The sequence below is a fragment of the Schistocerca nitens genome, chromosome 6 (assembly GCF_023898315.1).
Source record: "Schistocerca nitens isolate TAMUIC-IGC-003100 chromosome 6, iqSchNite1.1, whole genome shotgun sequence".
In the NCBI taxonomy this organism is placed as follows: Eukaryota; Metazoa; Arthropoda; class Insecta; order Orthoptera; family Acrididae; genus Schistocerca; species Schistocerca nitens.
Genome location: NC_064619.1, coordinates 117158687 through 117186487, shown reverse-complemented (window position 1 = coordinate 117186487; position 27801 = coordinate 117158687). Strand labels below are relative to the sequence as shown.

Below are 27801 nucleotides of genomic sequence, written 5' to 3'. Positions count from 1 at the left end.
ATTGGTGTGGTGCAAAGAGCGACACCGGCTGGACAGTGGGCGACTGGAAAAGACTGATCTGAACGATGGATAACGCTGTACTACGTGGCAATCCGATGGAAGGGTTGGGGTTTGGCGACTACCTGGAGAATATTACTTGCGATCCTGTGTACTGGCAACAGTGAAGTAGAGAAGAGATGGTATTGCAGTATGGGGGTGCTTTCCGCGGTTAGAGCGTGGTCTCCTTACTGCGCTTAAGACAACGTTAAATGCAGAACAATCCGAATACTTTGAGTACTACGTGCCGCGGAGAAACAGTTCGAACACTGTTTGTATCAGCATAGCAATACACACTTTGATAAAGCGGCGCTTGTGAGGCAGTGGTCTGTGGACAAAAACACTCCTGAAACGAAAGTGGCTTGGCCAGTGCCCCGACGAGAAACCAATGGAGCACCTTTGGGACGAGTTACAACGTCGACTTTGCTCCACATCTCGGCGTCCAACATCACTACCTTCTCTGGTTTGAGTTCATGAGGAAGAACGGGCTGTCATTCCTCCACAGACATCACTGGAAGTGTCCTCACCAGAGTTCAAACAGTCATGAAGTAAAAAGGGTGGATTCACACCATATTACAATCCACTAACAGGTGTCCAGATAATTATGATGGGATTCACACCATATTACAATCCACTAACAGGTGTCCAGATAATTATGATGATATAGTGTAGGATAGAGTTTTCCGTTCTAGTGTTATTTTGTTTTTGTGTTGCCTTGTCGGCCGCTGTGGCCGAGCGGTTCTAGGCGCTTCAGTACGTAACCGCGCTGCTGCTGTAGTCGCACGTTTGAATCCTCCCTCGGCCATGGATGTGTGTGATGTCTTAGGTTAGTTAGGTATACGTAGTTCTAAATCTAGGGGACTCATGGTCTCAGATGTTAAGTCCCAAAGTGCTTAGAGCCATCTGAACCCTTTGTGTGGCCTTCAACAACTTTAATGGAAGACAGAACCGTTATATTTTATGTCACACTGCACTGGGACTTTCGTTTCTTGGAAAAGTGCAATCACCAAAACCCTATAAAATAAATTCATTCAGGTAAAACACTCATATAATTGTATCATCTTCCGCTTGATTTAATATAACCACAAAACTGATGTCTACCTGCTGCTGTTGCCTTCCGGAGTGGCCGTGCGGTTCTAGGTGCTACAGTCTGGAACCGAGCGACCGCTACGGTCGCAGGTTCGAATCTTGCCTCGGGCATGGATGTGTGTGATGTCCGTAGGTTAGTTAGGTTTAATTGGTTCTAAGTTCTAGGCGACTGATGACCGCAGCAGTTAAGTCCCATAGTGCTCAGAGCCATTTGAACCATTTTGAACATGCTGCTGTTATTGTATGAAAGTGAATATTACTCTGTAACAAGCAAAACCATTGTTTGTATAGTTACGGACTACACCGAAGAGTCAAAGAAACTGGTACACCTGCCTTATATCGTGTAGCACCCCCGCGAGCACGCAGGAGTGCCGCAACACTATGTGGCATGGACCCGGCTAATATCTGAATTAGTGCTAATGATAATTGGCACCAAGAATCCTGCAGTGCAGTCCATAAATCCGTAATAGTGTGAGCGGGTGGAGATCTCTTCTGAACAGTACCTTGCAAGGCATCCCAGATATGCTCAATAATGTTCATGTCTGGAGAGTCTGATGGCCAGCGGAAGAAGAATGTCCCTGAAGCCACTCTGTAGCGATTCCGGACGTGTAGGGTGTCGCACTGTCCTGCTGGAAATGCCGAAGTCCGTCGGAATGCACAATCGACATGAATGGATGCAGGTGCACAGACAGAAGCTTACGCACATATTACCTCTCAGAGTCGTATCTACACTTATCAGGAGTCCCATATCACCCCAACTGCACACGCCTGACATCATTACAGAGCCTCCACCAGCTTGAACAGTCCCCTGCTGACATCCAGAGTCCTTGGATTGATGAGGATGTCTCCATACCCGTACACGTCCATCCACTCGATACAATTTGGAACGAGACTCGTCCGACCAGTCAACATGTTTCAAGTCATCAACAGTCCAGTGTCGGCGTTGACGGGCATAGGCGATACATAAAACTTTTTGTCGTACAGTCATCAAGGGTACACGAGTGGGCCTACGGCTACGAAAGCGCCTATCGATGATGTTTCATTGAATGGTTCTCGCGCTGACACTTGTTGATAGCCCCGTATTGAAATCTGCGGCAATTTGCAGAAGGGTTGCACTTCTGTCACGTTGAAAGATTCTCTTCAGTCGTCGTTGGTCCTGTTCTTGCAGGATTTTTCCCCGGACGCATCGTTATCGGAGATTTGATGTTTTACCGTGTTCCTGATATTCACGGTACGCTAGTGAAGTGGTCGTACGGAAAATCCCCACTTAATCGCTACCTCGGAGATGCTGTGTCCCATCGCTCGTGCGCCGACTACCTCCCCCATGAACCATGGACCTTGCCGTTGGTTGGAAGGCTTGCGTGCGTTAACGATACAGATGGCCGTACCTTAGGTGCGGCCACAATGGAGAGGTATCTGTTGAGAGGCCAGACAAACGTGTGGTTCCTGAAGAGGGGCAGCAACCTTTTCAGTAGTTGCAGGGGCAACAGTCTGGATGATTGACTATCTGGCCTTGTAACACTAACCAAAATGGCCTTGCTGTTCTGGTACTGCGAATGGCTGAAAGCAAGGGGAAACTACAGCCGTAATTTTTCGCGAGGGCATGCAGCTTTACTGTATGATTAAACGGTGATGGCGTCATCTTGGGTAAAATATCCCGGAGGTAAAATAGTCCCCCATTCGAATCTCCGGGCGGGAACTACTCAGGAGAACGTCGTTATCAGAAGAAAGAAAACTGGCGTTCTACGAATCGGAGCGTGGAATGTCAGATCCCTTAATCGGGCAGGCAGGTTAGAAAATTTAAAAAGGGAAAACGATAGGTTAAAGTTACATATAGTGGGAATTAGTGAAGTTCGGTGGCAGGAGGAACAAGACTTTTGGTCAGGTGAATACAGGGTTATAAATAAAAAATCAAATAGGGATAATGCACAAGTAGGTTTAATAATGAATAAAAAAAATAGGAGTGCGGGTAAGCTACTACAAACAGCATAGTGAACGCATTATTGTGGCCAAGATAGACACGAAGCACACGCCTACTACAGTAGTACAAGTTTATATGCCAACTAGCTCTGTAGACGACGAAGAAATTGATGAAATGCATGATGAGATAAAAGAAATTATTCAGGTAGTGAAGGGAGACGAAAATTTAATAGTCATGGGTGACTGGAATTCGACAGTAGGAAAAGGGAGAGAAGGAAACATAGTAGGTGAATATGAATTGGGGCTAAGAAATGAAAGACAAAGCGGCCTGGTAGAATTTTGTGCAGAGCATAACTTGGTTCATGAATCATGAAAGAAGGTTGTATACATGGAAGAACCCTGGAGATACTAAAAGGTATCGGATAGATTATATAATGGTAAGAGAGAGATTTAGGAACCAGGTTTTAAATTGTAAGACATTTCCAGGGGCAGATGTGGACACTGACCACAATCTATTGGTTATGAACTGTAGATTAAAACTGAAGAAACTGCAAAAATGTGAGAATTTAAGGAGATGGGACCTGGATAAACTGAAAGAACCAGAGGTTGTACAGTGTTTCAGGGAGAGCATAAGGGAACAATTGACAGGAATGGGGGAAAGAAATACAGTAGAAGAAGAATGGGTAGCTTGAGGAATGAAATAGTGAAGGCAGCAGAGGATCAAGTAGGTAAAAAGACGAGGGCTGGTAGAAACCCTTGGGTAACAGAAGAAATATTGAATTTAATTGATGAAAGGAGAAAATATAAAAATGCAGTAAATGAAGCAGGCAAAAAGGAATACAAACGTCTCAAAAATGAGATCGACAGGAAGTGCAAAATGGCTAAGCAGGGATGGCTAGAGGACAAATGTACGGATGTAGAGGCTTATCTCACTAGGGGTAAGATAGATACTGTCTACAGGAAAATTAAAGAGACCTTTGGATAAAGGAGAACCACTTGCATGAATATCAAGAGCTTTGATGGAAACCCAGTTCTAAGCAAAGAAGGGAAAGCAGAAAGGTGGAAGGAGTATATAGAGTGTCTATACAAGGGCGATGTTCGTGAGGACAATATTACCGAAATGGAAGAGGATGTAGATGGAGATGAAATGGGAGATATGATACTGCGTGAAGAGTTTGACAGAGCACTGAAAGACCTGAGTCGAAACAAGGCCCCCGGAATAGACAACATTCCATTGGAACTACTGACGGCCTTGGGAGAGCCAGTCCTGACAAAACTCTACCATCTGGTGAGCAAGATGTATGAGACAGGCGAAATTCCCTCATACTTGAAGAAGAATATAGTAATTGCACTCCCAAAGAAAGCAGGTGTTGACAGATGTGAAAATTACCGAACTATCAGTTTAATACGTCACAGCTGCAAAGTACTAACGAGAATTCTTTACAGACGAGTGGAAAAAATGGTAGAAGCCGACCTCGGGGAAGATCAGTTTGGATTCCGTAGAAATGTTGGAACCCGTGAGGCAATATTGACCCTACGAGTTATCTTAGAAGAAAGATTAGGGGAAGGCAAACCTACGTTTCTAGCATTTGTAGACTTAGAGAAAGCTTTTGACAATGTTGACTGGAATACTCTCTTTCAAATTCTAAAGGTGACAGGGGTAAAATACAGGGAGCGAAAGGCTATTTACAATTTGTACAGAAACCAGATGGCAGTTATAAGAGTAGAGGGGCATGAAAGGGAAGCAGTGGTTGGGAAGGGAGTGAGACAGTGTTGTAGCCTATCCCCGATGTTATTCAATCTGTATATTGAGCAAACAGTAAAGGAAACAATAAAAAAATTTGGAGTAGGAATTAAAATCCACGGAGAAGGAATAAAAACTTTGAGGTTCGCCGATGACATTGTAATTCTGTCAGAGACAGCAAATGACTTGGAAGAGCAGTTGAACGGAATGGATAGTGTCTTGAAAGGAGGATATAAGATGAACATCAACAAAAGCAAAACGAGGATAATGGAATGTAGTCATATTAAGTCGGGTGATGCTGAGGGAATTAGATTAGGAAATGAGACACTTAAAGTAGTAAAGGAGTTTTGTTATTTGGGGAGCAAAATAACTGATGATGGTCGAAGTAGAGAAGATATAAAATGTAGACTGGCAATGGCAAGGAAAGCGTTTCTGAAGAAGAAAAATTTGTAAACATCGAGTATAGATTTAAATGTCAGGAAGTAGTTTCTGAAATTATTTGTATGGAGTGTAGCCAAGTATGGAAGTGAAACGTGGACGATAAATAGTTTAGACAAGAAGAGAGCAGAAGCTTTCGAAATGTGGTGCTACAGAAGAATGCTGAAGATTAGATAGGTAGATCACATAACTAATGATGAAGTACTGAATAGAAGTTGGGAGAAGAGGAGCTTGTGGCACAACTTGACGAGAAGATCGGTTGGTAGGACATGTTCTGAGACATCGAGGGATCACCAATTTAGTATTGGAGGGCAGCGCGGAGGGTAAAAATCGTAGAGGGAGACCAAGAGATGAATACACTAAGCAGATTCAGAAAGATGTAGGCTGCAGTAGGTACTGGGAGATGAAGAAGCTTGCACAGGATAGAGTGGCATGGAGAGCTGCATCAAACCAGTCTCAGGACTGAAGACCGCAACAACAACAATAACAACCTGCCATTGTAGCAGTAACCGATCTATCAACTGCGCCAGACACTTGTTGTCTTATATAGGCGTTGCCGACCGCTGTGCCGTATTCTACGTGTTTACATATCTCTTAATTTGAACACGCATGTCTATACAAGTTTCTTTGGCGCATCAGTGTATTTCGTTACAGATAAAATGAAAGTGAACGATATTGCTGCCCATTGTCCAGTGATACAGAAAATAAGTCTCCTCTGAATTTCAAACACTTATATTGTAAAGTTAAAAGGAAGCAACTTACAAAACACTCGTTAGGCCAATTCTTGAATATTGCTTTTTAGTCTGGAATCCGTACCAGATACGATCGATAGAGAAAATATTGAAGATGCAAATAGAGCAAGCTCTTCGTTACATTTAGTAGGAGCAAAAGCGTCGCGGAGATGGTGAGTCAACTCCATTGGCAGACGCTGCAACAGATGTGTTCTGCATAACGTTGTGGATTATTATTAAAGTTGTGAGAGCGTGCGTTCCTAGAAGAGTCACCCAGTTTATTGCTTCCTCCGGCGTATATCTCGCGAAAAGATCTGAATGCAAAATGAGAGACATTCGGTATCACACGATGGCTTAGCAGCAATCGTTCTTCCCGCTAAAACAAAAATCAATCGCGACTGGAACAGGAAATGGGAAGTACAGTGGTACACAAGCACCCTCCGCCACACACCTTAAGGTGGCTTGTGGAGTATAGATGCAAGGGCAGAAATTCAGTGTGCAGCTATCTGACATCAAAATCTAATTCACACTCTGTTTCTACATGCTGTGAGGGTACTGTCATCCCACCTTACGCAATGTTTGACCATAAGTAACGCGTCGGCGCTTGTAGTCGGAATTACGGCATTGTTGCCGAAACTGGCCATTGTCGCCAGCACGGACACAAGGCAGCCATTGAGTGTCGAGGACCATCTCGGCGATTAGACAACGACATTTCATGATTTAAGTCGCGTTTGCGGAAAGTCGTAGTATTTAGACATCTTTATTGAAGGGGTCTCCAAATTACTGGAACACGAGGGCCCTGTATCAAATTTTGAATCTCAGTGGGGCCGGATACCAGATTTTTCTCAGAAATTGAACAAGGAAATTATAAAGAAATTTGGTGATGTTTAATACAGACACAGTATTCTGTGAAAATGTCAGGTACACGTTATTACTATTGAGTACAGGTAGTGAGCAGTACGAAATTTGTTTTTTGAAGCCAAAATTCTCTCAAATTGTCGCTCTAACTTAAGTCTTTTGCTTGGCTAAAACAGCCAGTAAATATTCGTCAGTCACGCAATTTTTTTTTTTAATTTTGTGAATTTGAGCAAAAAATGTTCGTTCACACCTATAGGTATAGTGCGTTTAAAAAAAGTTGCGACTATTGACAGTTCGGTACGGAGCGAGTGGAGGGAAGCGTAGTTGCCAGGGTGAGCTAGGCGCGACAGCATCTCGCTTCAGAGCGTGCTGCGATCTTTCTCAAACGCTTTTTAAAGAAGCCAGTAGGTAATAAACTCTCATCCTCGCAAATCTTAAAGTTTAATTAGTCAGTTTCATGATGAAACGCCTATCGTTTCTTTAATTAGTAGGTAACTACTGCTAACACTGCTAGAAATTCTTTGTTTGCAGTGAAAAATAGGTGTCGCTATAAATTTATATTTGGCGCGTGTTAGGTTACATATTGCTGCGTATTAAATGAAGATAATATATTGAATCATTCTTTAAACTTGGAGCGATATCACTGTCTGTTTCCAATCTCGAAGAAATGAAATGTATGTAAAGCGCTCCGTCACGAAATTGTGCGTCAGTGAAAAAAAACTAGAATGAAATATTCATAAAGTCCTCGTATTTCATGAACGGTCTGAGATATCAAAACAAGATTTTGGCAAATGATAGCACGCAAACACGAGAGTGTTTTGCCATATGATTAACACGCGAAACTTCCATATCTACTCCGATATTCAAGTAATTACAGATTTTTTGAATGAAATAATGTAATTATTTAGGACCATCGATAGCTGGTGAAACGAGAACTGCTGTGGGTTTTGTAACAATATAAATGAAGAAGTTACACGTTTATTTTTATACTGAGAATGGGCCATTTCATAAACTATTGACCTGAATCGCACTCAGTTGTTAATTTAATAATACACTATTTCACGATTCTGTGGCAATTTTAACTGCGTTCGAATGTTAGAGGGATGCATTTTTCTAAGCTCTAATGTGTTTCGACAAAAGAAGCAGATTTTAACATGACAACAACAGAAGCTACGTGTTCCTCAAAACTCGTTACAGTCCTTCATGAATCAGTGTCTCCTCAACTATCTTCTTGGTATGGCTTACAACTCAAAATCAGCCCTGTCGCGCAAAATTTTCAGTGGCTGCTTTTGTCAGCATTCCAACCACAGTGAGCATAAACTTCTTTCTTTCTTTTATCACATTACTTTTCACCTAGGCCCATATGAAGGGCTTATTTCAATGGTGGTACAAGTCCATTACCTCCACTTTTCTGCCTATAATGCTTCTGAAATTAATGATCCAAACAAACAGAAAGAAATATTCATCTCTAGCAAGAAGCCATATGCTTGAATATTTCTGGTATCTCAACTGCAGATTTTTCAGCGCTCATTTAACTTTAGGACTCTGTATCTCACAATGAATAAAAATGGACTTGTACCACTATTGAAATAAGCCATTCATATACTCTCAGCATTTCTTTGCAAAATATCCACATTCCTCCAACGCATTGTTGGAGCTTTACGCATCACAACAATGTGGTATGGCGTTTCGTCCATTACTATTGTCGAATTCCGAGGTATGTTTTGGAGCGAAACGTTATCTTCCCAGCCCGTGAATGTGTTCTTGGACGACACATTTATTGAAAATCACGTATTCAAATGTACTGCACACACAAAACACTTGTTCACCGTACCTGACAACTACAGAACACTTCAACGTCAGAAAATACGGATTTTCTATGGAGCTGACAAACGTTGATGCATCTAATGTGTGACACCACGTGGTACCGTTTATTCATGGTGTGACAACAGGGGCGCTTTACCATAAAACAACAGGTGGCGTGGTAGGGAAAGCCAGCTCGCCATTGGTGTTATATGGGAAATGGCGTCACCTCCCCCTCCGGTCAAGCAAACTTCAAAAGTCGCAACTAATTTTAAACGCACTATAGTGTCTAATACAGGTGGCAAACATCGTGCAAAGCTTTGATCTTGGACTAGCTTTATTCTGGAAGAAACTGAAGAACTGGACAAGGCTTTCTTTTTAAACTTGTCCTTCACTTGCAGATCAATTAATGCCATTTGAAGTGCTGCCTGAACATATTCCACTTTACAAGAAAAAGGAGTTCTGGAAAACTGGGATATCCTTGGAATGAGCGTCTAAATCTGTGAACCCGGAAGAGAACTCTTTCTTCAGATTACCAAGGAATTCCATTGCAGACAAAACTTGGGGAATTTGACACTTATTCATCAGTTAACGATTTTCAGTTATAGAAGTGTAAAAAAGTTTCCTATCAGAAGTTGTGTTCAAAAAGTATCAGTTTTAGACTGAATGCTTTAACATGTTTGTAAAGATCACAAATGATATTGTCCTCCCCTTGAAAATTTTTATTAGTTTCATTGAAACGGAGAGAAATGTCAGATATGAAAGTTAGTTTCCATAGCGATTCTTTGTCCGACAGGCCTTTCGAAGGATTATTTTTCTCGTTCAGAAATATTTCAGTCTCCGTTCTCAAAGAAAAGATGCTTGCCAAAATTTTACCACAGATTAATCAGCTTAATGCCGTGCGGTATGATAGATCACTTAACAAATATTTTGTCTCTTCAGTAAAGATTTGATCTGACAGTGTTCGAGTGCATGACATGATAAAATCGACAACAGATATTACGGGCTTCATCACATAGCACATATCCAGTGACCTTGCACAAGGTGCTCCCTGACGAAGTGGGCAGTGTATTTTCAAGGTTTTGGTGACACAACTGGCTTCACCTTTACGAGTTCAGTCTTTCAACGAAACATGCATATCTACCACACACATTTCTCCCTCAATCTGCACCCTGCAAGCAATCAGATCCGCTAGTTCTTCAGGAACACCGAAGTCTCTATTAATACTTCTAAAGACAACACGACTTGAGCAGTATCTGAAATGTTGTAGATTCATCGAGGGCTAGAGTACCAAACAAACTTAGGTGCCTTTTCTTGTAACTGTTTGCATAAATTACAAATAACTCAGTGTGCCACAGTATTTCCTGAAACAGTAACTGTTTTACATAGTTCAGTTTTGCAGGAAGCTGTTGTTCAGATGTAATCTGCCAATTTATTTATATTTGCAAAAAAATGGTTCAAATGGCTCTGAGCACTATGGGACTCAACTGCTGAGGTTATTAGTCCCCTAGAACTTAGAACTAGTTAAACCTAACTAACCTAAGGACATCACAAACATCCATGCCCGAGGCAGGATTCGAACCTGCGACCGTAGCGGTCTTGCGGTTCCAGACTGTAGCGCCTTTAACCGCACGGCCACTTCGGCCGGCTTTATATTTGCATGAATAGTTTCTAGGGTCCTTTGTTTACGTTTTAGTCAGAACTTAAATCAGTTTATATGATTTCTGTTTTGACCATGAGTGAGAAGTGTGTGACATGCCGTAGGATCGTTAGTTCCAGGGTGTGGTGTGATGGGTGCTGTAGTTTCTTTCATTGGGGTGAATGTAGTGGCGTGGGAAATGGGGACATAAATTAGGCTCACCAGTGGTATTGTAGGATCTGCAGTAGAGATAGGAAAAAACTGGAACAGGAAGGGAAAATTGCATCTCCTCAAGCTGATCTAGACAAGGCAAGGAAGGATCTGTACAGGTTAAAGAGGGAGAATGGTGAACAGAGGTGGGAAGTGGCAACAGGTAATAGGGGGAACAGGCGAAGGAGAGCATCAGACAGCTTTGTCATAAATCTTGAAAATAGATTTGTCCTGTTGCCTCAGTGAGAATCGAATAAGCCTCATGTAGCTGAAGCTGTAGAAAGGGCACAACAAGCTTTCAAGGACTTGAAAAAGGTACAGAAATCTGTAAAGAGAAAGAAAGAAAGTTCTCAGAAATAAAGTTTATGAACTACTCATTTGTATTGATTAAATGAATTCATCTGACCAAATTGACATAATCTGAACATCAAGTGACCACTTGTATAGATATGTTAGACATTTCAGGATTTAAGCTAGCTTCCTACTTCTGCAGAGTAGATATGGATGGAGGAGGAGTTGCCACATTTATTAAAAACTGCCATAAATTCAAGAACATTGACATTAATAAATTCTGTTTAGAGCAGCATCCAGAAGCATGTGCAACAGAAGTAGAGTTCCATAACATATCGTATATGATAGTAACTATTTACCGAGCACCTGCAGGAAATTATAATCTGTTCATAAATCATCTAGAAGCTCTTTTGGGTTATTTAACAGGAAGAAACAAAGATATTTTGATTGTTGGTGACTTTAATACAGATTTTCTAATGCAATCTTCCAGTAAACATTTACTGCAGTTAGTAATGTTGTCTTTCAATCTAACTCACACTGCGAACTTTCCAAGTAGGATCACTAAATCCTCAAGGACAGCCATCGATAACATTTTTATAGACAAATCAAAGGAACATAATCATATCATAAAACCTGTAATAAATGGACTATCAGATCATGACATGCAGCTCCTTGTTTTAGATGTAAATTCTAAGCAGATTATCAAGACTGCTAAATCTGAGTACAGGAGAGTATTCAATCAACTAAAAATTGAGTGTTTTAGAAAACTGCTCAAAGATAAGAACTGGAAAGATCTTTATAGTGCTCATAACATGAATGAAAAATATAACACATTCACGAACAATGTCAGTACCATGTTTGATAACTGTTTTCCTCTAAAAGTTACTCAAATTAAACAAAGTCTATAATAAAACCATGGACTACACAAAGAATAAAGATTTCCTGTAAGACAAAAAGGAAATTGTATCTGTCGACCAAGAACAGCTCAAATGCTGATGATTTAGATAAATATAAGGAATACTGTAAAATATTAAAGAAAGTAATTCAGGCATCTAAAAAAATGCACTATGAGAAGAAGATAGCAACGTCAGGGAACAAAATAAGAACAATATGGTACATAGTGATAGAGGAGACTGGTAGAACCAGAAAGGAACAGGAGCAAATAGCTTAAAGGGTAGATGACACATTAGTAGCCGATGGGCATAGTGTGGCAAATCTATTTAACAAGTACTTTATATCCGTTACTGATAGAATGGGATTGTCAGGATCAGTAAATAATGCCCTTAAATATCTGGAACTAGCCTTTACAAATAGCTTCAGGTACATGCATATGTCACTCACTTCACCAAAAGAAATAACTTGCATAATAAAATATTTAAAAACAAAGCATTCTAGTGGTTATGATGAAATATCAACAAAGTTAATTAAGGCATGTTCTTGTGAGTTTACTACAGTTCTAAGTTACTTGTGTAACTAGTCAATTATAACTGTGACATTTCCTGACTGGCTAAAATATGCAGATGTTAAACCTCTATTCAAGAAAGGGGATAAAGAGATACCATCAAACTACAGAACAATTTCACTTTTGCCACCATTCTCAAAAATTTTAGAAAAAGTAATGTACAGGCAGCTTCTCAACCATCTGACAACAAATAAAATATTATCAAGACCACAGTTTGGATTTCTGAAGGGTTCTGATATCGAGAAGGCTTTTTACACCTACAGTGAAAATGTACTTAATTCATTAAATAACAAGTTACAAGCAGCAGGTATTTTCTGTGATTTGTCAAAGGCATTTGATTGTGCAAGGGTGTCAGTGCAAGGGGCTAGTGAATTAAGTCATCAGTCATCATCAGAATGGGAAGAAATTACATGTGGTGTCCCACAAGGATCCATCTTAGGGCCAATGCTTTTTCTTGTGTATATTAATGATCTCTCATCAGTTACACTGCCAGAAGCAGAGTTCGTTTTGTCTGCAGATGACACAAGTTCTAGAAATACTAGTTCTAGAAAGATCTGCTAATGATATTTTCATGGATATTAATAAATGGTTTAAAGCCAACTCACTGACATTAAACTTCGAAAAGACTCACTATATGCAATTCAGAACCTGTAAGAGGTTTCCACCCAGCATATGCATAAAGTATGAAGAAGGGCAGATAGAAGAGGTTGACAGTCTTTAATTCCTGGGATTACAACTTAATAATAAATTCAGTCTGGAGGAGCACACCAAGGAACTGCAGAAACGCCTTAACAAATCTGTATCTGCAATTCGAGTGTCAGCAGACATAGGCGACATAAAAATGAAAAAGCTTTCATACTTGGCTACTTTCATTCCATAATGTCATATGGCATAATATTTTGGGGTAACTCTTCAAGTCAAACAAAAGTTTTCAGAGTCCAAAAGCGTGAGTAAATTCACGGACGTCCTGTAGAAACCTCTTCAAAGAACTGGGTATACTAACTACTGCCTCTCAGTATATTTACTCCTTAATGAAATTTGTCGTAAATAATATGTCTCTTTTTCCAACAAACAGCTCAGTTCATACATACAGTTCCAGGAACAAAAATGATCTGCACAAGGACTTAAAAGCACTTACTTTAGTTCAAAAAGGGGTCCACTACTCAGGAACACTCATCTTCATAATTTGCCAGCAAACATAAAAAATTTAGTTACAGATAAAGATTAGTTTAAAAGGAGCCTGAAAGACTTACTAGTGGGCAACTCTTTCTACTCCATTGACAATTTTTTTAATAGAAACAAATGATCTATTGTGTATATTCATACATGTATTGTTATTTAAGATTTAAAAAAAATGACATGTTCCACATCCACGAGGATCCTCTCAGCACGGATCTATGGAACGAAAAACTAATCTAATCTAATCTAATTAAGATGCATCTGTTTATTAAACTGTTCAGCATGCATTTTCTCGTAGTGGTGGCAAATATTGCATGCCTTAAGAACAGCAATATCTTGGTTGCAGATAACACACATTGGTCTACGAAGCATTTCACGGCCCATGCAATGCTCACTACTACGTTTTCTCTTTTTTAGTGCCCACAGACATATTTCACACGCATTCGAAAGAAATCACAGCCATGGGGACGTGGCCGTAGGTAAGGCGCTTCTGGTGGTATCTCTGTTATTAATCAACAAGTGAAGGCAGTACCCTTAGCGGCACCTTACAGCTACACAAGCGGAAGGAATCGCGCGCCATTTCAAAAACCTTTTTTCAAGAGCGCCGTAATTTGGAGAACCCTGATTTATTGCTATGTGGTTTGAATATTTGAAGACTGAGACGAAAGTGTTTTTATAGATGTGTAGTATATTCGCTAACGAATGGAAAGCATTACTTATCGCAGTTTGTGTTATGTGGGAACATGACTACTCTCATGGTATGTGTTACTGTATCACTGAGAAGCTTCAGTAGCATTTCGAAAGTGAACTGTTATACTTGGGTGTAAACCTTTTATCGACTGTACATTGCCAGTACCTATAAACATTATTGCAGTATTTGGTCGAAAAAAATATGACCTAAGTGTTGAGGTGCACACCAACGACATGTGACTTCCAGTGACAATGAAGACATTAAACCACCTAGAGCTGCGGATACACATTTAAAATGTGGTTGACGTATGGGATTGTGATCGGGAAGGAAGGGTAAGATTTCATTAGGCAGTAACGCTGACCGGAAGTATCGAGTGCTGACAGCTTGCTGCCTGCTCCAGGCACGTCAGCACATCTTGCGACCAGACGAAATGACCACTGACATGCCGGCCGAAGTGGCCGTGCGGTTAAAGGCGCTGCAGTCTGGAACCGCAGGACCGCTACGGTCGCAGGTTCGAATCCTGCCTCGGGCATGGATGTTTGTGATGTCCTTAGGTTAGTTAGGTTTAACTAGTTCTAAGTTCTAGGGGACTAATGACCTCAGCAGTTGAGTCCCATAGTGCTCAGAGCCATTTTTTGACCACTGACAGCGCCAGTGGCCCTGCTCGCACGGAAAGATTAAGTGTTTCTATTTGTTGCACGCTCTTCTGGAGTGAAGCGGTAGATAAACAACTCGATTATGCTTAGGTGAACACTCTGTCAGGCACTTAATTTCGAATTGCAGATTAGTCGTGTGAATAGATGTAGAATGCATTTTACTGCCGGAACTCTTAGAAGATGCAAAAAATCTGCTAAAGAATGATGTACACTCCATAAAGCTTATCATAAATAATACTGGTGTGTATACGTGGAGTGTGCAGAAAATCGGATGGTAAGACACACATATCACCATACCAGGTACGGCGGAGTGTAAATCCATCATTCAGCCACCATCCTTTCCATCTCAAAATTGAACGGTCGATATGGGTGATTAAATATCGCTCTTTTCTTTCGGCTGTGGGTAGCGTATACATCATGCCTGTGTAGTACACTTGCACGAAACTCGGCCCACTTTTGCTACCACCAATATTTAACTCTCTATTAGCTCTAATTTCTAGTTGCGGTCATTTTGCGAGATGTGTATGGAAGGAAGACCAGTCAGATTTTTAACAGTGACCTTTCAGTGATAGGTAATGGCCCTCAGTACCTACTGCCTCTGGAGTTCGCTGTTGGGCATCTCCGTAACGATCACATGCCGCTCTGCCTTGGATCTACACATAGTCTTCAAGCCACTATTCGGTGCATGGTGGAGCCTATATCTTAACAGTGGTAGATATCTTCTTTCCTATTCCACACTCACGCACTAATAGAAGAAAAGATGATTGTCCATAAGTCTCTGTAGGTGGCCTAATTCTATTGTCTTATTCTCACGATCGTTACGCCAGACACGACAGCCCCCTTTAGAAATCATGAATAATACACGGAGAACGCACTTGAAAACCAGAATAATTTCCCCAAAAACATCATGCTGACCTGAATATCAGCACTATGTCCATCGCATCTCGCTACCTACAGAGCTATTGCTATAGTCGTCAAGTGTATTTTCCCTGCTGTGTCTGTTGATTATTGCTGTTTCGTTTTTGCATTTTTTACCTGGAATCGACCTGAACAACTACTGCTCATCATTTCTGTCATGCGACACCTAGTGTTGAAAGAAAGCTCCGTTTGTTTCCCATTACGAGCAAAATGAGTTTTACCGCGGAATTTTATGTGGCTATTGCATAGGCCAGTCTCCAAATTAGTCCTGTACGATATTCGTTTAATCGATACGTATTAACAGGTTCATTAAAACTCGGTATTTATATCCTCTGACACTGAACGGGACACAGCTCCTAAGATCTGCTTAATAGCTTGTTGTTCCACATTCTGCAGCAATGAAGTAGGCATTTTACATGACGCAAACTGTTGGTAGGTTACAGGAAATATGTGGAATCAGATGTTTACGAAATCCCTGTAAATTGCAGACGCAAATCTAGCGTCCGACGGCGTCACAGATGTGTACAGATCACGGGAATTTTGAGGTTAAGGAACAGGACATGTAACGCCTTAGTTACTAAGTTTCAGTATCACACGCCTACCCAATTTCAACTACTTTTCAGGATCACCGTGGAAGGACCAGTGTACATTTTAAAAGTATTAAGTATACTTTAAGCTTTAAGTTAGATATTAGTAAAGGGCTCCGACACATGGCTGTAGGCAGTACCTGACACATTGAAAATATCGCAAATAACACTTGAAAAGCGGTCTTGAAAATCGGAATCGCCTCCTGTCGGACAGTTGCTGCGAGGAAATATCGTGCAATTTGCACAACGTGATCCGGCACCAAACCCATGAAGACTATTTACAACATATCCGCCGGGATAGCTTCACGAGTCCCACTTTTATGGAATTTTTTCTGTTTTCCACATATCCTCAAAAGATAAGTGTTGGTCACTTCTAATCTTGATGATTTTAATAATTCTACTCTAAATTAGTCTTCACCGATTGCTTTGTTATTTTCCAGTATTTTGATGGCATCACGAATTTCTAGCTCCGATAGTGTGAGATATTCATCAAGATTTTCTGGTATTGCTCAAAATTTCAATTTAATTGCTGGAACTGGGCAGTTTGAGAGTCTGTCAAAAATTTTACTAATATTCACCGTTTTCCTTCTTATTTAATATAATTTGGCAATTTTCGTCTGTTGTTGTTGTGGTCTTCAGTCCAGAGACTGGTTTGATGCAGCTCTCCATGCTACTCTATCCTGTGCAAGCTTCTTCATCTCCCAGTACCTACTGTAACCTACATACTTCTGAATCTGTTTAGTGTATTCATCTCTTCGTCTTCCTCTGCGATTTTTACCCTCCAAGCTGCCCTCCAATACTAAACTGGTGATCCTTTGGTGCCTCAGAACATGCCCTACCAACCGATCCCTTCTTCTAGTCAATTTTCGTCTATGAAGCAAATATTTTGTGCTTAATACCCTGTCAGTAGGTGTTTAAAAAGTTGATACAAATTTCTAGCACTATTTTTCATGACATTTTCTCGTATTTTCTATAAGTTGAGATTTTTTTCAAATGACATTTTCATTCACTGGATTGTAACTGATGTTTCATTCCTTTGTTGTCTTAATTGTTCTAGTCGTTCTTCTTATTTTGAACATCTCTAATTTCCCAATTTCTGAGTTCTTTACTCTCGTACTTCTTTGTGCTCCATGTTCACCCTGAATGTTTTCTTTGTCGCTTTAGTAATCTGTATCAGGTACAAAGATGTGTCTAGGATGACCTGGTGTGGGCGCTGATTCTTTACGAGGACGTATGTGGGTGCAGCAGTAGAGGCAGCTCGTGGATACGAGGAATGTTTATTACTGTTTATTGACATGCATTGTACTTAAAAAACGGGTCAAATGGCTCTACGCACTATGGGAGTCATCATCTGAGGTCATCAGTCCCCTAGACTTAGAACTACTTAAACCTAACTATAACCTAAGGACATCACGCACACCCATACCCGAGGCAGGATTCGAACCTGCGACCGTAGCAGCAGCGCGGTTCCGGACTTGAGCACCTAGAACCGCTCGGCCACAAAGGCCGTCACCGTACTTCGAAGTTGCTAGTGTTGATCCCTGATGAGCGTGCAAAATACCTTGACACAACGTCTCCCTGTGTACTGACCTTCCAGCCACGTCCTTGTCAGTGATAGCGAGTGAATATCTCTACTGTCTACGTGGGAATCTTCTGTTACCTAGCCCTAGCTGGACAACTGGTGTCCGCTGCTGTCGCAACAAATACGGCGAATGGCGTCTCTCTCTCCTGGGGCACAAGGTTGAGGTGTCTTCTGTTGAAACTCGACAGATCCAGGGATGGATGGAGCCCAACGCAGTGCCGTGAAGAAAACAGTGTTGAAGCGCCCAGGCACCCAGGTGGTCAGGCAACGGGCATAAGCTCGAGGCTCCGCGACGGTGGTAGCATCATCAGTACGGCACTGACCGTCACAAGCTTGACGTCATACTATTCCTCTGCTGTCTGATGACGATTGGCTGGTCCTGGGGAGTTTATGGAGTGCTATTCGCCGCTGGCTGTTTGGAAGTGGCCATGTTTCTGTGTAATGTGGAAATGTCTCGGACAGCGCCAGTGACTGAGACCCTGCTGTTGATATATTATGGTAGTAGGCTGTAACGCAGAAGCGTCACTGAGGGTAGTCAACATCCCAAGCCGCGCGCTCGTCGTAGCTTGGCGATATGAAACGCCTCATTTTTGATGCATCGGCAGCTCAGGAGTCTGGCAGCGGAGGCAGCTGCAAATATCCTAGATCTGGTACTTGGCTGTGGCCGTGCCGCACACCGTTACACTTGCTTCTCTCTAAGAAAATCCAGCCGTCTAGATTCCTGAATGAGATTTTCACTCTGCAGCGGAGTGTGCGCTGATATGAAACTTCCTGGCAGATTAAAGCTGTGTGCCGGACCGAGACTCTAACTCGGGACATATGCGTTTCGCGGGCAAGTGCTCTACCAACTGATCTACCCAAGCACGACTCACGACCCGTCCTCACAGCTTCAATTCTGCCAGTACCTCGTCTCCTACCTTCCAAACTTCTCAGAAGCTCTTCTGAGAACCTTGCAGAACTAGCAAATGTCCCGAGTTCGAGTCTCGGTCCGGCACACAGTTTTAATCTGTCAGGGAGTTTCATATCAGCGCACACTCCGCTGCAGAGTGAAAATCTCTTTCTGTAAGCATCCCCTAGGCTGTAGCTAAGCCATGTCTCCGCAATATCCTTTCTTCCAGGAGTGCTAGTTCTGCAAGGTTCGCAGAAGAGCTTCTATGAAGTTTTGAAGGTAGGAGACGAGGTACTGGCAGAATTGAAGCTATGAGGACGGGTCGTGAGTCGTGCTTGGGTAGCTCAGCTGGTAGAGCACTTGCCCGCGAAAGGTGAATGTCCCGACTTCGAGTCTCGGTCCGGCACACAGGTTTAATCTGTCAGGAAATTTCGTCTAGATTACTGTTTGTAAGCTGTCTGCAACATAAGCAATGATTCATTTACAAATAAATACATATTTTATCCCTCTACGTTTCTCAAGTGTCCCTTATCTCTTTACACTATCTACACTTATATTACTGTTGCTTTGGTACTTGCACACACACTGAGTTTCCGCTTCGTGATTGGTTCTGTCCTTTGCCAGTCTATTCCACGTTTGTGCCAATAGCACTGAAGCAGCCTGAAGTTAGGCAAGATAGAATTTGGGCAACTCTATGCTTGAATTGACAACAAGCATTGTCTGTTATGGCTAACATCACGTAGGCAGCTGAAGTTGTCGTTCCTATGGTTATAAATCTGATACGAGGTTCTGTACGATACCTTTTCACATGGTCTGTGTTCCACTGACGTGCAAATGTTTTTTGTAGCTAGAATCTGAACTAGGGAGGCGAGCAAAGTTGCTTCTGAAGCGTTGTTCAAGTAGGTCAGATATTCAGTGTCTATCATCTGAAAGGGCACGTTGTGGAGTTAAATTAATGTATGAGTGATGATGTTTGTTCCAGTGATAGTACTGCAAAATCGTAAGGCTGGTCAGAAAATTTCGCACTGGATGCCCTTGATCAATAACTCTTGTCCCTATAACTTTATCTACTGTGCATCACTGAATCTTTACATAAGTTCTCCTGCGAACCTTGCAGAACTAGCACTCCTGAAAGAAAGGATACTGTGGAGACATGGCTTAGCCGCAGCCTGGGGGACGTTTCCAGAATGAGATTTTCACTCTGCAGCGGAATGTGCGCTGATATGAAACTTCCTGGCAGATTAAAACTGTGTGCAAAGGTCCCGAGTTCGAGTCTCGATCGGGCACACAGTTTTAATCTGCCAGGAAGTTTCATATCAGCGCAAACTCCGCTGCAGAGTGAAAATCTCATTCTGGAAACGTCCCCCAGGCTGTGGCTAAGCCATGTCTCCGCAGTATCCTTTCTTTCAGGAGTTCTAGTTCTGCAAGGTTCGCAGGAGAACTTCTGTAAAGTTTGGAAGGTAGGAGAGGAGATACTGCCAGAAGCAAAGCTGTGAGCACCGGGCGGAAGTCGTGCTTGGGTAGCTCAGATGGTAGAGCACTTGCCCGCGAAAGGCAAAGGTCCCGAGTTCGAGTCTCGGTCGGGCACACAGTTTTAATCTGCCAGGAAGTTTCATATCAGCGCACACTCCGCTGCAGAGTGAAAATCTCATTCTGGAAACGTCCCCCAGGCTGTGGCTAAGCAATGTCTCCGCAATATTCTTTCTTTCAGGAGTGCTAGTTCTGCAAGGTTCGCAGGAGAACTTCTGTAAAGTTTGGAAGGTAGGAGACGAGATACTGCCAGAAGTAAAGCTGTGAGCACCGGGCGTGAGTCGTGCTTCGGTAGCTCAGATGGTAGAGCACTTGCCCGCGAAAGGCAAAGGTCCCGAGTTCGAGTCTCGATCGAGCACACAGTTTTAATCTGCCAGGAAGTTTCATATCAGCGCACACTCCGTTGCAGAGTGAATATCTCATTCTGGAATAAGGAAGGTAATCTCTTAATATGATCAGATGACTTGCCCTGTATGCAAATATTGTTTTATATGGGATCGAAGTTAAGGAAAGTTTATTTTCTGAATTTACACTTAGATGATATTTTTTGTTACTTACCTTCGTTGATATCCAACAAGCATTCTACAGTTCTGCTTTTTCTAATTTAAGGTTTTTAATTTTTAGTTTCCACCCAACATTATCGGTATTATATTACAATATCTTTTGAGAATATTTGCTGACATTACTTCCTAACTCGCTGGATACAATAAGTTTAAACGTGTACAGGCCCAATCTAGGATCATTAACTCAGAAGCTGAGACATCCATAATTATATTAATGGTACAGAAAGATGTATTTTGTGTACCCTAACTATGCTTATGAGCTACGTATCAAAGTAATGAACATTAAAAATATATTGATTGGGCATCTGTCACTTGTTTGTGATTCACAGCGCTTCGTGTATCTCCTGTTGTTCTTGGGGCAAACAAGTCTTCCAATACACCAATGGGATGTCGTCTTCCGAACATTGTCCCCTCTTGGAAAAATTTCTGAGGATGTTAGTTACTTGAAAAGTAATGCAAAGTGAGCGGAAATTTATAAAGTTTCTTGAGAATCACGACAAATCGGCAGCTCTAATCCAATAATATTACATAATATCGAATTTGGAAATAAATATCAGAAGAATGACATTTATAATTGAAACAGTAACCAGCCACAAGTACGGTTTGACAGGATTTATTTAGATGAAATCATGAGCAGATCCGGATTTCTTTACAAATCAGTCTTCGGATTTTTTATACACGTTTCCTTGTTTTTCTCTCTGGTGCCTCGTTTTAGTCCTGTCATTGGTTTACTGCACTAGGACGGACAGAAAGTTTTTTGTTCACTATTTGTTAGTTGATGGTTGAAGGTCCAACATCTTTGTTACAATCTACGGAAACCAGTTCACAGATATTGGCTACTAATGGTATCGTGTATACGATTGCAATTTACTCCCTCAGCGTCAGTGCGGGCCTGAAGATGGTGCACTGAATCACCGAAACTGGTAGCTACATAATAAATAACATCGAAAGGACGGCAGCAGGTATTCCATTTTATTATCTAAGTGAACGGCCGAAGTCCTTCAAACCTCCACTCAGAAGGATGAACACATTAAAAAATTTTCTGTGTATCTTAGTGTAGGAAACCAATAACGGATACAAAACGATGCCCAGAAAGAAAACAAAGAAACCTGTAGCAACCATCTGAAGGTTCATTTGTACAAACTCTGAAACTGACCATGATTTGATCTAAACAAACCTTGTTAAATGTACTTTTAGCTGGTTGTTGTTTCAGTTATAATCTCTGCAGCATTACAGCCACAGTAATTAACATGTAAGTTTTACTCAGAACAACGATCTGAATAATGTTTCTAAACTTTGGTATTTTCATTAGCATCGCCATAGTTTCAGTTTAAGCTTATCTGCTGGGTATCCAGTGCTCACCTTACGTTCGTTGTGGATGAGCTGGACATATGCATCTCGTGAAAAGTTTAGAAACTACATAGAAGTGAAAATATGGCTGTCAGTAGTCAACTTTATATCCCATTGTCGTAGTTACTCCATTAACAGGCATATTTTACTTTCTAGCTCTGGAGCAATCGCTGGAATTGTGCTAGGAGTCTTCTTGTGCGTAGTCCTGCCCATCTGCATTGCTTGCTGCCGTCAGTGTGAGGATTCTGAATGAACAAGGTAGGTTTCAGCTACAGGCATAGAGCAATATGAAGCAAAATGTGTTCGAGATGTGAAACAATTAATTTTAATTCACCGTTCTTATACAGTCGAAGGTCGACAGCAAACACAAGATCAATATCTGAGTTATTGTTTTCGAAACAAAGCTGTTTGTTTCATTGACATACAGTGTTCGCGAGGTTTTAGAGTGCTGTACCTGCCATCGGTCTAGTGGCAGTCGGCTCATACCAGTGCTACGTCGCTGTATTCCTTAACGTTTTGACCTGCAATGGCATTATCTTACCGCCTTGCGACCTTTCAACTAGAATATGCACGACTTGGAGCGCACGAAGTGAAACAATTAATTTCTAACGAACTTCATCCCGTACCTGCAGACGTTGCAGGAATTCACTTCCCCATCACAAGCAGTGTCGTGTGCATCAAACTGCAAACCGAAGAAGGTTGCGCTGATGTTGGGCGGAGTTTCACCTGGGGACCGCAATTCAATGACCCTGGTGGCCACGTCGGAGCTGTTTTAGTTGGTCACGCAATGTTCAGCCTCCATACCCTGCATGCATCCATGCTTCGTTTGAGGTACCGCAAGACGTGGTCGTATCTGCCTCTCGACCTCAATAACATTGCGGAAAAATGGCAGACTTCGAGACCTACCACATCTTATATGGTGTGGCTAAATGGTGCAAATGGCTCTGAGCACTATGGGACTTAACATCTATGGTCATCAGTCCCCTAGACCTTAGAACTGCTTAAACCTAACTAACCTAAGGACATCACACACATCCATGCCTGAGGCAGGATTCGAACCTGCGACCGTAGCAGTCGCGCGGCTCCGGACTGAGCGCCTAGTCTTATATGGTGTGCATCAAGTCAAGAAGCACATGCCTTCTTTATTTGATGATTGGCGAATTGCAGGCGAGCGTGATGTACGGCTGTCAGCCGTGCAATTGTGCAGGATGCAGCCAGGAGGACCACGTGTAGTTGGATGGTCTTTGCAGACGCCTGATTAAGAGGTTGGCAGGAGATGTCGCACCAGCCATGACATCTACAGTGCTCCCTGTCATCTATGTCACCGTTGCGAAATTGTCAGATGCACCGGCCCAGATTCTTTCCGACATACCATCGTTGCTCGAAACTGAAGGGGAGTCGAGGCTTCAGATTTCTTCTGCATCACCTCTGGGGGAAACAACGTCCTCACGTCAGAAGCCGAGTAGTGAAGTTACAGTAGTGATGTACGTCGACTAGGGCGTCACAAAACCCCTGGTTGCCTTCCAGTTGGGTTGAGGCACCGTTGGATGACGACCGATCCCACTACGATACAGAACAACACCTTTTGAAGCCGACACTTTTCAGTGTCCAAATTATTAATGCTTACGCTCGCTGAGGACGGTGAGGCGAAGGGAATGCTCTGCCTTTTGTGCAGAGGCGGTTTTATCTCTTTTCATGGGGCTTCAAGTTGCATTTATGATGGGTGGTGATTTTAATTCCTCCCTCCACCCTTAAGAACAGTTGCCACGGTTTCACCTTGCCCAGAGCTTGCCACGATCGTCGACCTTCTCCAACCTGTGGACACATGGGAAAACGTTCTTGGCGACTGTCCTGGTTTCACGCACTGCACCGTAGTCTTCCAGTCCCTTGAACGCTTTTATACCTCACTCTTGCTTGTGGAAGAAACCTAACTGGCTGAGATTTGGCCTGTCGCTATTTCCGACCATGTGGCGTATGTCTGCACCATTACCCTCGACCACCAGAGGGTGTGGCATGGAAGGTGTGTTGGAAAGCTGAATTTGGCCCTATTGGAGTCTCCCAACTGCTTATCAAGGTGACCCGGGATTCATGTCAGCGCCACTGTGACGCTTACCAGTCAGTGCTGTCGCGGTGGGTGTCCTGAGCAAAACCTGCCCTCTGCCAGGCCATGATGGCGTTTGGCAGAGACGTGGTAGCTAGGAGGAGGCAATCCATGAACTTTTATTACTAAGCTCTACAGTCCCATTTTCGTCTGAACCATGCACATATCAGAACCCGCCAACTTGAAGGGACGATGGTGTGAGCCTGCACTTGTGACCATATGGCTTCGCAAGCTCCATCGACGTATCACCTTCCACCAGAAAGGCGACGAGGAGCCAGGCCCTGGTTCAAACCATCACTGGTGACGAAAGCAGGCAACATGACACCCAATACAGCACTGGACGCTCATTATTCTAGGTTGTATGCTAACCACCCTCATTCATTGGCTGTCATTGGAGAAGTCTCTCGGCTGACATTTGGTGCCATACCAGAGGATATTGCACTGGAATTGGAGGCATCAGCAACAGAAGATGAAGTCCTCAATGCTATCCCATTAGGAGCTGCTAATAAGTCACGTGGCGATGATGGCATGCCCATTGAATTTTGTTGTGCTTTCTGATATCTGTTAGCACCTGCACGGACTGTTATCTACGGAGAACTGTTGTCCCCTGATGGTCCCCGATGCCTTTCTAGAGGGCATCATTGGCCCTATTCACAAACCCCACAGGTATCTGCACAACAGTAACTATTGCCCGTTCACCATGCTAAATAGCGAGATGAAGATCTTCACATGTTATTTGGCAGTACAACTTAAGATTACAGCCTGTTATGTCATGGCCTGTGATCAAACGTCACTAGGCAAAGTGTACAACATTCAGACAGTATTCTGCTGGTACAGAGATCTGATCGCCCTAGCTCGAGGTCAGCATTTGTCTGCAACTTTGGCGCCCTTACAGTTCAGCCAGGCATTTGACTGGATCGATCATTCGGTTCTTACAGTTTACCTAGAAACTATTCTGGAGATGGCCATATGTCTCCTGGGCGGCGCAGCGTGCTGTCTAATGATGGGTTCATACAACCGATCCTGGTCTGGTGCCCGGTGTGACAGAGGTGCTCCTGTCGGCATTACTGCATGCCTTCGCCCTAGAAGCATTGTTATGTGGCCTACGAGAACGACTGACAGGGGTATCACTAGGTGGACGTCGATTTTGCTGCACCCGCTACGTGGACTATTTACTCCTCTGCCTTCCAAGGGCCGACGATACCCAGGCAGTGCTTGTGCGGGAAAAGACCTGCGACGAGGCGTCGGGCAGCTCCGTTAACGTGTGTAAATCGCGAGCTATGTATAAAGCCGTCGGCACACGGACCGTGCATCCGGACGTCATAGCGTGGAATAGCACGTTCGGGAGTCTTTCCAAACGTGCAGAGCATGTCAGATATTCTGAGCGTGCGTCTGAGCGTTGACCAACGAGATGGCACAACGCCACCTACGCCACATGCACCCTATCTCCCTTCAGCACAAAGATGTGAGGCGCCATATTGCCATTGATTTCAAGCCTACGCGTATATATGCCGTTTCTGAGCACCAGCAAATTCAGAATCACTGGAAAACCCTTTGTTAACTGTGTGATCCGTCGCAATAAAATAATGAGAAAATCATATTCGTGGCAAAAGAATTATTGTAACTTGCGTATTATGAGAGAATGCTATTTGATGGCAGCAATACACTGAGGATGAACCCAAAACGCATTGTTCTTGGTACAAGTTGTTATAAATAAAATTCAGTCAGTAACATAACTACGATTAAAAATTTCAGCAAGTACTACAATTGGTAAGATTCTAGGAATAACATTTGATTACTCAGTGTTGATACAGCGTGGTGAGTAGCGTTGCGGAATCGTGGAATTTTAATGTCTGGGTGGTGGTTGCGTTTTTATTATGTTCTGTTACTTTTTTATTAGTATAATATAAGTAATTACCATAATTTTTTATGTTATGTAAATTAACTTCACCTTTCTTTGGGTGTTCGATTGGCTTGATCTACAGGAGACCTAGCGCTGCTTGTGTAAAGCTATTTTGCTCCTCTTTCTTTTACGCTTTGTAATTCACGTGTTACAAAGATTCTGCTACTGGGTAGGAACAGTGATCAAGTAAGACTGACCTTAGAGTTGTACTAAAATGTGAGAATGATGAAATAATGTTTATCTTATGTGAAGAAGTATTGCAAACTTGTACCGCACTGTTTGTAATGGAACTTTTATAAGCCTGTGTCCTTATTGATTGGACATGGTACTTTACTTTTCGTGGACAATGAAGGAAATGTGCGTTTTAATAGAGCTAACCTGGGAATTTTACGCTCACACGTTTAGTAAACAGTGTGATTTACGAACTAGAAACTTCCCGCAACTGCCGCCGGAGTGCGCTGCGATCGCGTGTACAACGTTGGGGCCCACGTACCGTATGGACAAGTCGCATCGTCTCGGAGCGTACAGCAGCACGTTGAACTTAGCACGCTCACCGTTGACGCTCGACAGCGCGGTCCGCGTGCCGACGGCTTAAGGGTACAGGCCGGTCTGAGGGGAGTGTTGACCCGCTCAACGTGATCAATACCTTAACGTGCTTTGGCAGCGATTTTACGGCTGACGTGCAGCGCTCTGTAGACATCAGCTGCGAATGACTGCTGCACAACGAATCAGGTTTGGAGTCGTTGAACATCGCCTCTGCTCCCTTGACCTCCTACAATGTGAGTGTTATGTTAACACGCACGCAGCGTCGTGGATCCTTCACGTGGTGCGAAGTGTCCCAGTCTTGCAAATCCTGGCTCGCTGCATGTTAGCTGTTATGGGTTCCTTTGTTACCCATTTCTTCAAAGTCTGCCAAGAGTCCCTCGCCCTTCCCAAGGCTCGAGGGGGGTGTGGGTCGATACCAAGTTCCCGATAGAGCTCGGGCCCTTTTTGTTCAAAATGGTTCAAATGGCTCTGAGCACTATGGGACTTAACTTCTGAGGTCATCAGTCCCCTATAACTTAGAACTACTTAAACCTAACTAACCTAAGGACATCACAAACATCCATGCCCGAGGCAGGATTCGAACCTGCGACCGTAGCGGTCTCGCGGTTCCAGACTGTAGCGCCTAGAACTGCTCTGCCACACCGGCCGGCAGCTCTTTTTTGTCAGCCCAAAGTCGACGATATGTGGCGTTGCCCGACGTGCTTTACCAGCTTACTGCTTGTTACATATGCCTGGGCCTCACTGGCCCCTGTGGTGATGTTGTCGGACACCCCAGCACCATTCTGTCAAATAGGACTCTGTTTTCTGGAACACAGCTACCTTCCTGCCTCTTTGCCACCTGTGCACTTGTTGTCGACGTAGGTGGTCTACACTGAGACGCAACTAGCCCACGGCCCTAGTTTGATAGAACAGAAATACCCGCACTACAGGTCACGAAATGTATGACGGGTAGTGAACTCCCCTTTTCTTGTCACTACTACGCTCTCTGCGTGGTACGTCACCGTCTACGGAAAACAACCAAATCGTTCTCGCCTCCACCAAGTTCAGCTCGCCGACTCCCCGCTTTGTACCACGTGCGGGGTGCC

The 27801-nt window shown here is 42.9% G+C and overlaps 1 long non-coding RNA gene across 1 annotated transcript in view; it reads left to right on the top strand.

Moving 5' to 3' along the window:
* LOC126262989 (uncharacterized) overlaps positions 1-27801 on the top strand; it is a 173339-nt gene that overhangs the window by 49361 nt on the left and 96177 nt on the right. The window contains exon 3 of the long non-coding RNA XR_007546795.1: positions 22323-22424. This is a non-coding gene — a long non-coding RNA (uncharacterized LOC126262989). The remainder of the gene's footprint in view (positions 1-22322; positions 22425-27801) is intronic.